Here is a 14,290-nt window from a genome sequence, read left to right on the forward strand (position 1 = left end):
TGAGGATTAAAGCACTTAGCACCATGTAGGGTCATACAAAGTGCTCAGTAATTTAGCTCCTAGGATTATTTTTATCTTCATTAGTCCATAAGGGGTGGGAACCCTGAGGTTATGCTCTCCTGTGCCTAGCAAGTCAGTAGCATCAGGCCCTCGTCAACAGTGTGGCCCCATGTGGTCCTGTCATACCCAGCCCAGCCCGAAATAGGGTCGGGCCCCAGCTCAGGGTCTGCGTTTATCCTCCCTGGAAACTTGATTCCATCCTCGTGTTGCTGCTTCCCTTGGACCTTGCCGAAGTCAGTATATCTCTCAGAGCCCTAGTTCCCTCCTCTCGAAAATTGGGGAACTATTCATTTATTTATGTATTTATCTTTTTAAAAAAATGTTTTATTGGAGTATAGTTGATTTAGTTTCAGTGTCGTGTTAGTTTCAGGTGCACAGCAAAGTGAATCAGTTATACACATACATAGATCCACTCTTTTTTGGATTCTTTTCCCATGTAGGTCATTACAGAGTATTGAGTAGAGTTCCCTGTGCTATACAGTAGGTCTTTATTACTTATCTATTTTATACGTAGTAGTGTGTATATGTCCATCCCAATCGCCCAATTTATCCTTCCCGCCCTTACCCCCTGGTAACCATAAGTTTGTTTTCTATTTCTGTTTTGTAGGTAAGTTCATTTGTACGCTATTTTTAGATTCCACATAGAAGCGATATATGATATTTGTCTTCAGCTTAGTTCACATTTTAATATGATAATCTCTAGGTCCATCCATGTTGTTGCAAATAGCATTATTTCATTTTTTAATGGCTGAGTAATATTCCATTGTGTGTCTACCTACCTATCTATGTATTTATCTATCTGTACCACATCTTCTTTATCCATTCATCTATCAGTGGACACTTAGGTTGCTTCCAGGTCTTAACGGGCACATGAAAAAATGCTCAACGTTGCTAATTATTAGAGAAATGCAAGTCAAAACTGCAGTGAGGTATCACCTCACACTGGTCAGCATGGCCATCATTAAAAAGTCTGCAAATAAATGCTGGAGAGGGTATGGAGAAAAGGGAGCCCTATGGAAAACAGTATGGAGATTCCTCAAAAAACTAAAAATAGAGTTACCGTATGATCCAGCAATCCCACTCCTGGGCATATATCTGGAGAAAACTATAATTCGAAAGGGGGAACTGTTTAATTTTTTAGGGTTTGAAAATTTTGGATACTATTAATTTAAACCGTATTTGTTTTAAAAACAAATTGAGTGATCAGGTTCAAATTGTGTAGAGAAGACAGAACTCTTAGCTCTGAATGAGTCATCAAAGAATGTCTCTGACTTTCTCTCCTTTGAAAACAATTCCTGTGCTTCGGTTCCATCTTACCTGATCTTCTGATATAATTGGTCAGGGATTTCTTTGGCTGCATGGGGCCGAGTCACTGATTTGGGCCTCTCACTGTTGTGGCCTCTCCCGCTGTGGAGCACAGGCTTCGGATGTGCAGGCTCAGTGGCCATGGCTCACGGGCCCAGCCGCTCCGCGGCATGTGGGATCTTCCGGGACCGTGGCACGAACCCGTGTCCCCTGCATTGGCAGGCAGACTCTCAACCACTGCGCCACCAGGGAAGCCCCACTGATATTTTTTAAAAAGCTCTCCTGGTGGTGCAAAGGTGCCCACAAGGTTGAGAAGCACTTAGCAAGCCTGAGGTCAGACTATGAATGGGAAAGGCAGGTCTAGACTTCCTGCTTTCCTCGTTTCTCCCTGTATACCGCCCCCAAGTTCTGGTTTAAAAGAGGTCTTCTGAACAATTTTTTTCTGTGATTTTTTTTCACTCTTTCTCATAAAAGTGAGGTATTAAATAAACACACTATTCAAACACTATTAGTTGGCTTCCGTTTAATTAAAGTTTCATTGCTCTTCTACCTTAACCTTTTGCTTGTTTTCTTACGATGATGTGTTCTGAAACCTTCATTCTCAGATGCTTTCTTTTCTCAGCACCTTCAAAGCCACCTCTGAAATGTAATTGCATAGCTGCGCTCCTCACTGAGATCGTCAGCCTTGGTCAAATAGTTCGTTCTTCATTTTTGTTCTTTTCAATCTGTATTAGATTCTCCCCAGCTGCGGCCTGTTTGTTGCTGTGATTGTGAAGCACATGAAGTATTCGAGTAAAATAAGATCAAGTGCCTTTTTGCCCTCTTTGATTTGTGTGCGCAGTTGTTTCTATTTAGGGGTCATTCAGACTACTATCCTGTACCAAAATGTAACTGGAATTGTGTTACCTTTTTTCATTACCTGTTGCAATGAAATTACCTAAAGTTTCTTAGACATTGATGTCTGTAACTACAGTAAGGCTTGGTTAAAATTCATCATGGACTTGAATACGTATTAAGTTCCCCTTGTCAGTTTCAGTAGGATAGTTGAACGAAATCTCAGCTTAATAGAATTAGCTAACCCAAAACGGTTTACACTGTTCTGTTTTTTTCCTTTTCAGAAATCGTCGTGATATTCCACACCTGTGTGCTGAAGACTTTGACCAAAGCTGCTGTAGGGAATTGGCATCCCGGGAAAAACACGGCTTCCAAAATCAGGGAAACTTTCAGGAGATTCCAGGCCCAGTGGATCTTCTGAAGGTAAGAGTGAAACAGTTTTCTCTTTGTCTTTAGAAGTCTAAATGAGCTGTTCTGTCTTCCGAGATCTGCTTCTTGGAAAAGAGTGAATAAGGGAATAGGTTATTGATAATTCTTGGTAAAGAATTGAGAGTTTTTGTTTTGCAGGAGATTTTTTTTTTTTTAGTAGTGGTGAAGGAAATCAATTGGCTATTTTGACTGAACAGGAATTTATTTAAAGTTTGGAGCTGTGAAATGAAGATCTATGAAGACCTACTTGAACACACACACACACACACACACACCCCTTAAAAAAATTAGTAATGTTTCTTCTCCCAGAGAAATTTCTTATGCATTTAGGGTCTCCCTCAGCCTTCATTTCTGTCTTACCCTGCCTTCTAGAATTGTTTTAAGAATCAAACAATACAACTTATGTGAAAGCACTTTGTAAACCATGATGTATTATTTGCATAAGTAAGAAAAACAATTACTATTTCTGAACATTTATAACCCTCCAAAATACCCTCATACGCTGCAATCTGTTTTCCTCTATAGTTTGGTTCATTTTTATTTCGATTCAGTAAACTTTGCTAGCATCTTGAAAAGCAAAGGTGATAAGTTCTACCCTTCAAGGAATATCTGTAAGTTGCAGAGATAAATGCATAAATAAATGTGACCAACTCCAATATGATATAAATATATCGAGAGTACACTAAGGAATGGAAATGGAAAAGGCGTCAAATGCAGCCTGGGGCTGGAAGATTGTGTGTGTAAAAGCAGGCTTCCTAGAGAAGGTGACCCCTCAAATGGCCCTTGAAAGATGACTAGGAGTTAGCCTGGTAAAGAGAGGGTGGGGTCGAGGAGGGCATTGCAGGCAGGGGCGGTGGGATAGGTGTGTGAAACCCACATGTGGAAGTAATACGCTTTCAGGATTGTTGAACCACAGGTATGGGTGTGGAGTGTGTGTGTGTGTGTGTGTGTGTGTGTGTGTGTGTGTGTGTGTGTGTAAGCACTGAGGGTTTTTTTAAAAATCGAGGTATGGTTGATTTACAATGTTGTATTAGTTTCTGGTGTACAGCAGTGATATATTCTTCTTCAGATTCTTTTCCATTATAGTTTATTATAGGATATTGAATATAGTTCCCTGTGCTATACACTAGGACCTTGTTGTTTACCCGTTTTATATATAGTAGTGTGTATCTGATAATTTCCAAACTCCCAATTTATCCCTCCCCACCCACCTTTCCCCTTTGGTAACCATGAGATTGTTTTCTATGTGCGTGAGTCTGTTTCTGTTTTGTAAATAAATTCATTTGTATCATTTTTTTTAGATTCCACAAATATTTAAGTGATATCGTATGATATTTGTCTTTCCCTGTCTGAGTTCACTTAGTATGATAACCTCTAGGTCCATCCATGTTGCTGCAAATGGCATTATTTCATTCTTTTATATGGCTGAGTAGTATTCCCTTGTATATATGTACCACATCTTCTTTATTCATTCATCTGTTGATGGGCATTTAGGTTGCTTCCATGTCCTGGCTATTGTAAATGGTGCTGCAATGAACATTGGGATGCATGTGTCTTTGCGAAGTATGGTTTTCTCTGGATATATGTGAGGAGTGGGAATGCTGGATCATATGGTAATTGTATTTTTAGTGTTTTAAGGAACCCCATACTGTTTTACATAGTGGCTGCACCAGCAGTGTAAGAGGATTCCCTTTTCCCCTGAGGGGTTTTAAACTGGCAGTCATTGGCGTTTTAGGTGTGTTACCCTGGAGAAAGTATAGAAAAAGAGTTGCAGGTGAGCCAGATTGAAGGAAGGAAGATCCGTTTTGTAATGATCTGGGGAAGAGATGGAAGGGCTAGAGTTAGAGTAGAAGCAGTGAGGAATAGAGAGAGTGAAATCTGAAAGAGCTAGAGTATTCTGGATTTGGTGATAGTTTGGGCATTGGAAGCAAGAACATGTTAGGACTTGGGATTGGCAGGTTTCTGACTTGGGTGACCGAAGCATGATGATGTCATCAAGGGGATTAGGAGGGAAGCGGACTTACTGTTGGAGAGGAGAGGACGTTGAGGTATATTTGGGACATATAATTTCAAAGATAGGTTGAAATATCCACCAGGCAGTTGGAAGTTTAAGTATGGTGGTTAGGGGAGGGTTCAGGGCTAGCAACATTGACTTGGGAGCTACAGGCAATAGTTAAAAATAGGAATTTGATTTTGTACTTAAGCCCTCACTATTATTCATTCTTACACTTAAAACACAACTCATGGGACTTCCCTGGTGGTCCAGTGGTGAAGACTCCATGCTTCCACTGCAGGAGACATGGGTTCGATCTCCGGTCAGGGAACTAAGAATCCCACAGGTTGCGTGGCACGGCCAAACACACACACACACACACACACACACACACACACACACACACACACAACTCACCACATTCTCAATTTTCATTTTATTTTGCCATTACCTATCATTTCGTTTGTATCTGTACTTTTTGGCCTTATTTTCTTGGCATGATAAATTAGGATTTTTCCTCATGACAAATGTTGTGACCTTCTGAGTTTGATGAAAGGAAATTTCAACCAGTATTTGAAAAACCTTGTAAACCCTAAAATGTGGGAGACTTACAAACGAGTGCCATTCTCCATTTTAATTCACAGTGGTTATAGAAATAATTTAAGAAAAGTGCTTGGCTTTCCGAAGTTTAGTTCGTTTTCTGTATACATCGAGGCTTCTTGTCAATTCCTCACGTTCATTTTTCTGCTCAGGATCTGAGCATTGCTTATGGAAGACTGAGTAGGATCTTTCTCGCATTCTCCAGAGGGGGGGTGCCAGGGTCCCAGCCTTTGGGTCTTCCCGGCATCAACCCAGAATGTCATTAAGGAAGACTGTTGTAACAGAGGCTGCACTGTTTGAGGTCAAGTCTATCCGAGTTAGACTTTTGAAGTACATTATTCAGAGCCTTCTTTGAGGCACTGTCATGGGTAAAAATTTTAAATTCAAATAATACTTACAATAGTGCTATTTTGAGTGAATTTGATTTGATTACCATGGCCTTCATTAATTTACTGATTTTTTTTTTCTCCTTAAGACCTGCTGGAAAATTACAAAATGCCCCTTTTTTCCTCCTTCTAGTTCACTTCTCTACCATCCTTCCAGAAACTTTCAAGATCAGTTAATGTCACTTCCATTTTTATACACAAGACAATTCATCTGAAGCAAAATTAAGTAACTTGCTCAGTGTTGACAGCTGGAGCTGGCGCCGTGGCCTCTTGGAACTCATTCTGTCCTTTCCACTTCAGTATTTTCCTTCTTCTTCCAAATCTTTATTGAACCGTGAGATTACCTATGTGTCTTAAAATAGGAAACTGAATTCAGTAAATCAGCTCACACTGACGGCATATGCTTTGGTTAATCACTCTGTGTTCAACAGACTTTGCTTTACTGTTTTAGGCTCTGGTTAAGGTTTTATTATTTTTTATTTTTGTACCTAAAAGTTTTTTAGCATGGATTTTGTTTTCTGGCGGCCTTTATTTTCTCTGTACTGGTTCCACTGCTAAAAGGAAGGATTGAAAGAGAATCAAAATCACCTATGTTTAAACTCCAATTAAAAAAGGGCTGTCATCTCAATGCATTATCAAGTCAATTTTTTCCAAGTAGGTACTTGCAGTACCAATGTGTTAGGCGCATTAACTAACACGGCAAACACTGGCCACACAGCCCAGTTTTCTGAAACATCCTATTTTTTTTTCCAGTTTTATTTCCCCTTTTTTAATAAGAGATAGCGTTCATACATTAAAAAAGGCACTCCTCATGTATTTTAAAGACAACACTTTTAAGCAGAAGCTATTGCAGTTTGGGTCAAAGACATCGCGAGACCCAGTGAATTTCACGTATAGAAGATGAATCCGTGGAAATGCTGAGTTGGTGTATCTTAGAATGACGTCACACGAGTGCAAGTTGTAGGTGGTCTGAAGGACAATGCATTATTCTCTGAAATTCACAGAATGGTCAGTCATTGCCGTGAAACCAGTGGGCTATAAGTCATCAGGGTGCTGGTACACGACGTGATTCACTCTCCTGAGAGCTGCCAGTCACAAAAGGAGTTTCCAGTTGCTTATGTGCAGAGCCCAAGAAATACGTCTCCCCATTTTGGTCTGTCTCTTTTTCTGGCTTCCTGTCTCACTCATAGTCTTTGTGGGATAGACACAGACTAATACGATGTTTTCAAAACAGGAGACCCTTGGCAGTTTGTGTTTATGGAACTAGGAGCGGAGACAGTATATCGTGGATGGGAAACAGGTAAATCACCCTTCGCTTGGTAACGGGTGAGAGCCATGGGGAGACGTTGTCTTGACATGTTTGCCCTCTGCGTAGCTTGGCCACCTTGAGCAGAATGACGACATGAACAGAGATGGCCAGGTGTGGAAGCTTCTGTAGACAGTGAACAGAAGAAGGTGTGATGGCTGGGAAAGGGCAAGTCAGCTTTCACCACCATTGTTTGGCTTCGTGGGAGCTCATCTTACTGTGGACAGCAGTATTGGGTGGCTGCTTCCTGCTCAGATTCCAGAATGAGTATTTCACGTACCATTATGCCAGCAAAGCAATGGATAACGCTTATGTGAGCTTTGGAGTTGCCACTTAAAAGTACTCAGACTTTGAAATATTCAAGACTGCCTTCCTTCTACCCTGTGGGTAGAATACAGAATTCCGCTGGAGGGGGTTGTTTAGGGCAAACTCTTTGAAGGTAAAAGCCATCGGTGAGTTGCCAGGGTGACACTTTTGAATGGGCAGTCTTCCAACAGGCTCAGATCATACTTAGCAGTAAAACGTGTTACCCTATGCCCTTTTGTAGTGTGGGATTTTGAAAAGAGAGGGGACAGGAAATGCTGAGCCACCAGCTTTGGGATCCAAATTCAATCCCACTGTAGAGGTCACAGACATCAGCAATTTGTGGGCCATTTCGATGGAGGACAATGCCAGCGGATTTCTAATCAGATAATGTCCTGCTGCATTTGAATTTTCACTCTCCCCTGCTTTTTGTCGTTTGAGTCCTTTCGAAATTACTCTTGATTCAGATTTATTATTAACTTTTTGAACTCTGGCTTCTGCGCTAATATCTTGCTGCTCATGTTAAAATGACTAGAGAATTTATTTTTGCATTCGTTAATAGAATAGCAAGGCAGCATAATATGAATTTATACTCTTCACATTTTCCTGTAATATAAGCTGGATTCGTTATCCCCTGGGGATCTGTTTCAAATTCATGTCCTAATGAGACATTCCAGCTAGTTGTTGGCTTTCTAGCTTTTAAAAAGCTTCTCCATAATGGATAGAGAACAATAAATAATGCATAATTTTGATTTTAAACTTTATAAACATTTTTGATGGTTCTCATTATAAAATGAAATAGAACATCCTCTTCAATGATCAGTAGTATAAGTATTTGTATTTTTTTTTTTTAGGCAAGAACCATCCTGAGGCAATTATGTCTTTTTAATATGGTTTAGAAAATAAAATCTATGAGGAAAGATTATGGATAAAAACATTACTGAGGATGCAGAACGACTAATAGGGTTTATTCATCCTTTGTGACATCTTCCTTCAGAGGACATGTGTATTATCGTTGACAGAACTATTCAAAAGTGATGATATCCACTTACCACTATTGGTAATAATTATCTGTTACCAATATTTCAGATTATTCTCTCTCTTTTGTTTCCCCTCTTTGCTATCAGTTTCCAGTCATCGTATTAGTGTATGTGTATCATACAGAGAATGTGACACAGCAAAGGGACAGAGACAGAAAAAGGTGAAGAAAGCGACGGAAAGGCAAGAGATAGATATTTTTCATTTCCTACCCATAAACCAAAGCCGTATTTGTAGTCTTTCTTCCCACCTCTGCCTTATTTGTTTGATTTCTTTGACATTAAAGCTACATAATTTCTGTAACTTACCAACCCGTAAACAGGTACCCAGAACCATATCCTAAGTTGGGGATCCAAAAATAGAGTCACTGTAGTAGAGCTGTGATGTGTCACCCAGATCCCTTGACCCTTTCGGGACTGAGGTACTCTTTCCCCAGCTTCTGGGGATCCTGACTGCTGAGAGCTCACAGCTGGGTCCCTCCTTGGTGGCTACCCTTAGCTGTTAGCTAAAGAGAGCTGCCTCACTCAAGATTCTCCTCCCTGCTCCAGGGCGGCAGCGTACATTCAATGGCTGGTCAATTTGGGGACACAAAGGTCCTTGCCCCAATTCAGGACAAGGCTGTAGGGCCTGTACGATCACCCGGGGCTTTTGTTGTGACCGCACTACAGTCCAGCTTCTCCCAGTGCCTTGTATGCTTTGTTCACTCTACCCTATATGTTGAGCCCAGGAGCCCTCACCAGTGAAACCCCCACATGTAAATGCTCATCTCAGAGTTTGGTTCCAGGAAGCCTGACCTGCAGCAGCCCCCATACCTGGACCATGCCCTGCATGCGTGTGTGAGTGTGTGATCATGTATCTTTAGAGCACTGTGAAAAGACACTGGCGTTAGAATCGTAATCAAGATCTCTGACAGTCTAGCCCACACCATCCCTGTGAAAAATGGGGATAACAATACCAACCTCTTAGAGTTGTTGCCAGGATTTGATAGCAAGTGTTCAGTGCCCGGCACACAGGAAGCTCTTAATAAATTATAGCTTTTGTTGTAATTGCCTGCAGATAATCCATAAATAGTGCAGTAGTTCCGACCAATTGATTACAACACAGAATGTTTTTTTTGTTTGTTTGTTTGTTTTGCGGTACTCGGGCCTTTCACTGTTGTGGCCTCTCCCGTTGCGGAGCACAGGCTCCGGATGCGCAGGCTCAGCGGCCATGGCTCACGGGCCCAGCCGCTCCGCGGCATGTGGGATCTTCCTGGACCGGGGCACGAACCCGTGTCCCCTGCATCGGCAGGTGGACTCTCAACCACTGAGCCACCAGGGAAGCCCCCAGAATGTATTTTAATGTCATTTTTATGACAATATTTATTTTAGTAGAGGATCAGGTTAATCAAAGATGCATCAGCTGTACATTTAAATAATTCTTCCTCATTGTTAGTTTTCTTTTATTGAGTACATGAAGAAACTGGGCAGGGTTCTAAAGGGAACCTGAAGTCATGAAAGAGGTGAATAGAAAGTCCTATGGGAAAAAAAATGAAAGGCTCTGGAATTAAGATTGGAAGATTGACAGGTAACTTGCCTTCTAGCTTCAAGTAAGTGGAAGTCTTATATGAGGGGACTATTGGATGTGTTTTGTCCATGTTCACAGAGGACAGAACATGAGAAAATGGACATAAATTAAAGGAGGAAGATAGTTGGGTTTGTATTAAGGGAATTCCTCTGTTCTTGGGCAATAAAACACAGGAAGGGGCTTGTAAAATATATATTTTTAAAAATCTTCAAAAAAAAGACAAGACAACATTCAGTCCTGAATCACTGAGATGCTTCCCAGAGAATTTCTGGAGAACTCTGAACTCTGTGATTCTCTGATATCAGATTTCAGACATGATGCTTCCTAGAAACTCAGACACATATGTTCTGTTTTGCAAATGGAAGATAACTACTGTTTGACCACTTTCATTTTCTTTTTAACTAAATTTCTTATGGTATCTTTGAAAATGTTCATAGGCACCTCGTATGTGGTTCTCTGATAATTTAGTAAATCTTTTTCATTGAATAGGTGTCTTTCTGTCCATTTAAAAATCTGACAGGTATTATCACAATTTTCAATCTTACTGTATGTCATCTCTTTATATTCTATATAAAAATAAACTAAAGCCTACCATCCTGGGCCATTTATCTATATCCAGTGTTAAGTTCTTTTGAGACTCGGATCTTGGCATGACATTGTTAAAATGAGCACTCATGAGTATTAAATCACTCTGAAGGACTTTAGAACCCCAGCAAGAAGTGTGGAACTTTGGAGAACATCTTTTTCAATCAATTAATGGCTTAGAGATAAGATTAAAGATGGGGACTAGGTTTTTAATGTTCTTCTAAGGCCTCAGAGTCGAAAGATAAGAGGAAGCCACTAAGATGTTTCTCAATTACTAGTAAGTATATTGGATTTTGCATTTTCTCCTTGGCATGTCTTGTCAAATAGTCATAGGCAGAGACAGAATGAGGTGGGAGAAGGAGCCTTGGACTCCGGGCCAAAATGCCTGCCTGTGCTTCCATCACAGCCAAAAATGGTCTGTTCTTCTCTCATAGAACTATGTCTGCACAGATTCCCTTTGGATCTCTAATCGCAGCATCCTATTTTAGATTCTCATCACACTATGGTATCTTCTCTCAAAAGAAACCCAGCAGACCTAAGGGTTCAACCTCTGAGGGTTCAACCTCTGAGGCCCCCAGCCTGGGGGCCCCATCACACCTTGACCTAAAGCAGTTCTGCTTTATTTATTTATTTTTAAAATATGCACAAACACGTTAAAAGCAGTCTTATTTTAAATATTTTTTAATCTAAAATTCCATTCATAAAGGGAAGAGAAAAACAAAAAAGTCTGAAACATCAAATATTTATGAGATATTTGGGGACATTTGAACAAAGTGAATATTATTTAGCTATCAGTATAAGGATTATGATTATATGATTTTGCTAATAGCAGTAATGGTGCTGCATTCTTATCTGTGAAAGATTCATGGGTGAAGAATTTATAGGTAAAATTATATGATGTCTGGGATTTGCATTGTACTCCAGTAGGAAGTTAGAGGTTTCAAATTAAGTAAGACTGACCAAATAATAATTTCTAACTCTGCTAGTGACAGCCAACAATATGTGTATAGCAGCTCTGCTTTAATTCATTGATTATTTTAATTTTTTAAGCATACACAGGTAGATAGAGATTCTGTTTAAGATTTCACTTGATTAAATGCATCCATTAATGGAAACGTGAGTTTTACATGTATTCCTACTGATCCCATGTCATCAGTACTCTCCGCGGTATATCCCATTGAAATAGCCAATTTCGTTCCTTCTGTTACTGCCATATTAAAACTCTTCAAATGGCTCTCTGTCTCATGAGGGAAAACATACACAACCTTTACCCCGGTATTCCTGGCCTCCCCCCCTGCCGCAGCAGTGGAGATGGCCTCGGTGTTCTAACACAAGATTATCTGTTTTGGGGACTTTCCTGGTGGCGCAGTAGTTAAGAATCCGCCTGCCAATGCAGGGGACACGGGTTCGAGCCCTAGTCCGGGAAGATCCCACATGCCGCAGAGCAACTAAGCCTGTGCGCCACAACTACTGAGCCTATGTTCTAGCGCCCCTGTGCCACATCTACTGAGCCCGCGTGCTGCAACTACTGAAGCCTGCATGCCTAGAGCCTGTGCTCTGCAACAAGAGAAGCCACTGCAATGAGAAGCACGGGCGCGGCAACGGCAACGAAGAGTAGCCCCCGCTCACTGCAACTAGAGAAAGCCCGCACATAGCAACGAAGACCCAACGCAGCCAAAAATAAATTTAAAAAACCCGAAGAACAACAAAAAAAAAAGACACTTAAAAAAAAGATTTTCTTTTTTTTTTGAAGTCTGGAAAATTTTATTAACAAGTTAATTTAGAAGAGCAGAGTACAAAGCTGTACAAACAATATGATTCCAGTTTCATATTTTCATATATATATATATGTATGTATATATACACTCTATGCAAATATACAATGTATACGCATCAAAGAAGACTGGATGTAAATGCACCAAAATGTTAACATTGGCCCTTTAAAGGTGGTGTAACTATGGCTGATACTTTTTTCTATTATTAGCAGGTGTTACTTTTATTTTGCTACTTCAAGAGATAGAATGTTTCATTATCTGGGGAGATATGGCCTCTGTGAAATAAGCTGTATAATTTATGTTTTTAATATTTTATTTTTAAAATATATTTTTAACATTTTATATTGGAGTATAGTTGTTTAACAATGTGTTAATTTCAGGTGTACAGCAAAGTGATTCAGTTATACATATGCGTGTATCTATCTATTCTTTTTCAAATTCTTTTTCCATTTAGGTTGTTACATAATATCGAGCAGAGTTCCCTGTGCTATACAGTAGGTCCTTGTTGGTTATCTATTTTTTCTTATATTGCCTCACATTTCTATCGTACTTTTTTTGAATTCAATGTTTAACTCATTATTTACTTACTTATTTGGCCGAGTAGGGTCTTAGTTGCGGCAGGTGGGATCTTCATTGAGGCATGCGGGATCTTTCTTTGTCGCGTGTGGGCTTCTCTAGGTGTGGCCTGCGGTTTTTCTCTCTCTAGTTGTGGCACAGGGCCTCCAGGGCGCGTGGGCTCTGTAGTTTGTAGCACGGATGCTCTCTAGTTGAGGCACGCATGTAGCACGCATGCTCTCTAATTGAGGCATGCAAACTCTGTAGTTGTGGCACGCAGGCTTTGTTGACCCTGGCATGTGGGATCTTTGTTCCCGGACCAGGGATTGAACCCACGTGCCCTGCACTGGTAGGCGGATTCTTTACCACTGGACCACCAGGGAAGTCCCTGGTTATCTATTTTATACATAGCAGTGTGTGCATGTCAATTTCAAACGTAAGACTCTCTTGATCTGATTATCGAATACAGAGCCTGAGACTGTGTGTGCGCTCACAAGCAGCTCATGAAATCGAGTTCCTATCTGATTTTGCTCAGCGTCATCTTTGCCTTTCTAAGCTATCCAAGCCATTCCGTTCCTTTTGAGCACACCTCATCCACAGAGCCTTCCTCAATTACTCCAGCCCATAGTAATCAGGACCATGTTGAAATTCTCTTGCATGGGTGGGCGTTTATACTAGTCTACAATACATTGTACCCAGTTTAACAATGGTGTTATGTAGACTGTGTGTGCATAGTATTATGTTCGCCCCCTGGGGCATCAGGGAACAGTACAGCAGTCAGTGTGACCACCACTCGCCTGGGGAAATAGGCATGCTGGGATCATCCCCACATGTAAATTTTCAATGTAATATATGCATTAAGATAAGAAGGGAAATGTATTCTGGAAATACATTTCAGCAACATGGATGGAAATAAAACTTACCTTAAGTTGCAACACATTAAAGCTCAAAGAACTTTAAGACCAGATGGTATAGGTTTTAAGCCTAATTCTGCCTCTCACTTTGCGTTCATCAGCAAGTTATTTATCCTTTATGATCTTTTTAATAACTGTAATAATACTGCTATTCTTTGTTCTTTGCACTTCACAAAGTGCTTTTGCATGTTGTTTAATTTGAACTTCACAATGACGTATAAGGTATCAAGGTAAGCTATTATCTATCAAAGAAGAAAACTGAGCTTGGGGCCATGCCCTCACATCTTAATGTGTTAAGGTGACAGTAGGCACTGAAACTCAAATCTTCTGGCTTCTATTTTACTGAAAGTGTTATCTACAGACCAGCTGTGTGGGCATCACCTGGGAGCTTGCTAAAAATGCAGAAGCTCAGGCCTCACCCCAGACCTGCTTAATCAGAATCTACATGTTAACAAGATGCCCAGGGATTCATACATACTTTAAAGTGGACGAAGTACTGTAATATAAGAACAGTTTAATAAGCCTCTGAGGTACAAACATGAAAAGGGTTTTAAAATTTTTGTTCCTATTGCCGCCATCAAATCTCTTCTGTCAAATCTCCCTTTTCTTTGAAGAGATCTTGAGCAGATCTGATAGATTTT

At 40.4% G+C, this 14,290-nt stretch overlaps 1 protein-coding gene across 4 annotated transcripts in view; it reads left to right on the top strand.

Moving 5' to 3' along the window:
• NRCAM (neuronal cell adhesion molecule) overlaps positions 1-14,290 on the top strand; it is a 323,257-nt gene that overhangs the window by 66,153 nt on the left and 242,814 nt on the right. For all 4 annotated transcript variants that reach the window (XM_073809554.1, XM_073809556.1, XM_019940696.3 and 1 more), the window contains exon 2: positions 2,484-2,622. The gene's annotated coding sequence lies outside the window, so the exon portion shown is untranslated. The remainder of the gene's footprint in view (positions 1-2,483; positions 2,623-14,290) is intronic.

The sequence above is a fragment of the Tursiops truncatus genome, chromosome 9 (assembly GCF_011762595.2).
Source record: "Tursiops truncatus isolate mTurTru1 chromosome 9, mTurTru1.mat.Y, whole genome shotgun sequence".
Lineage (NCBI taxonomy): Eukaryota > Metazoa > Chordata > Mammalia > Artiodactyla > Delphinidae > Tursiops > Tursiops truncatus.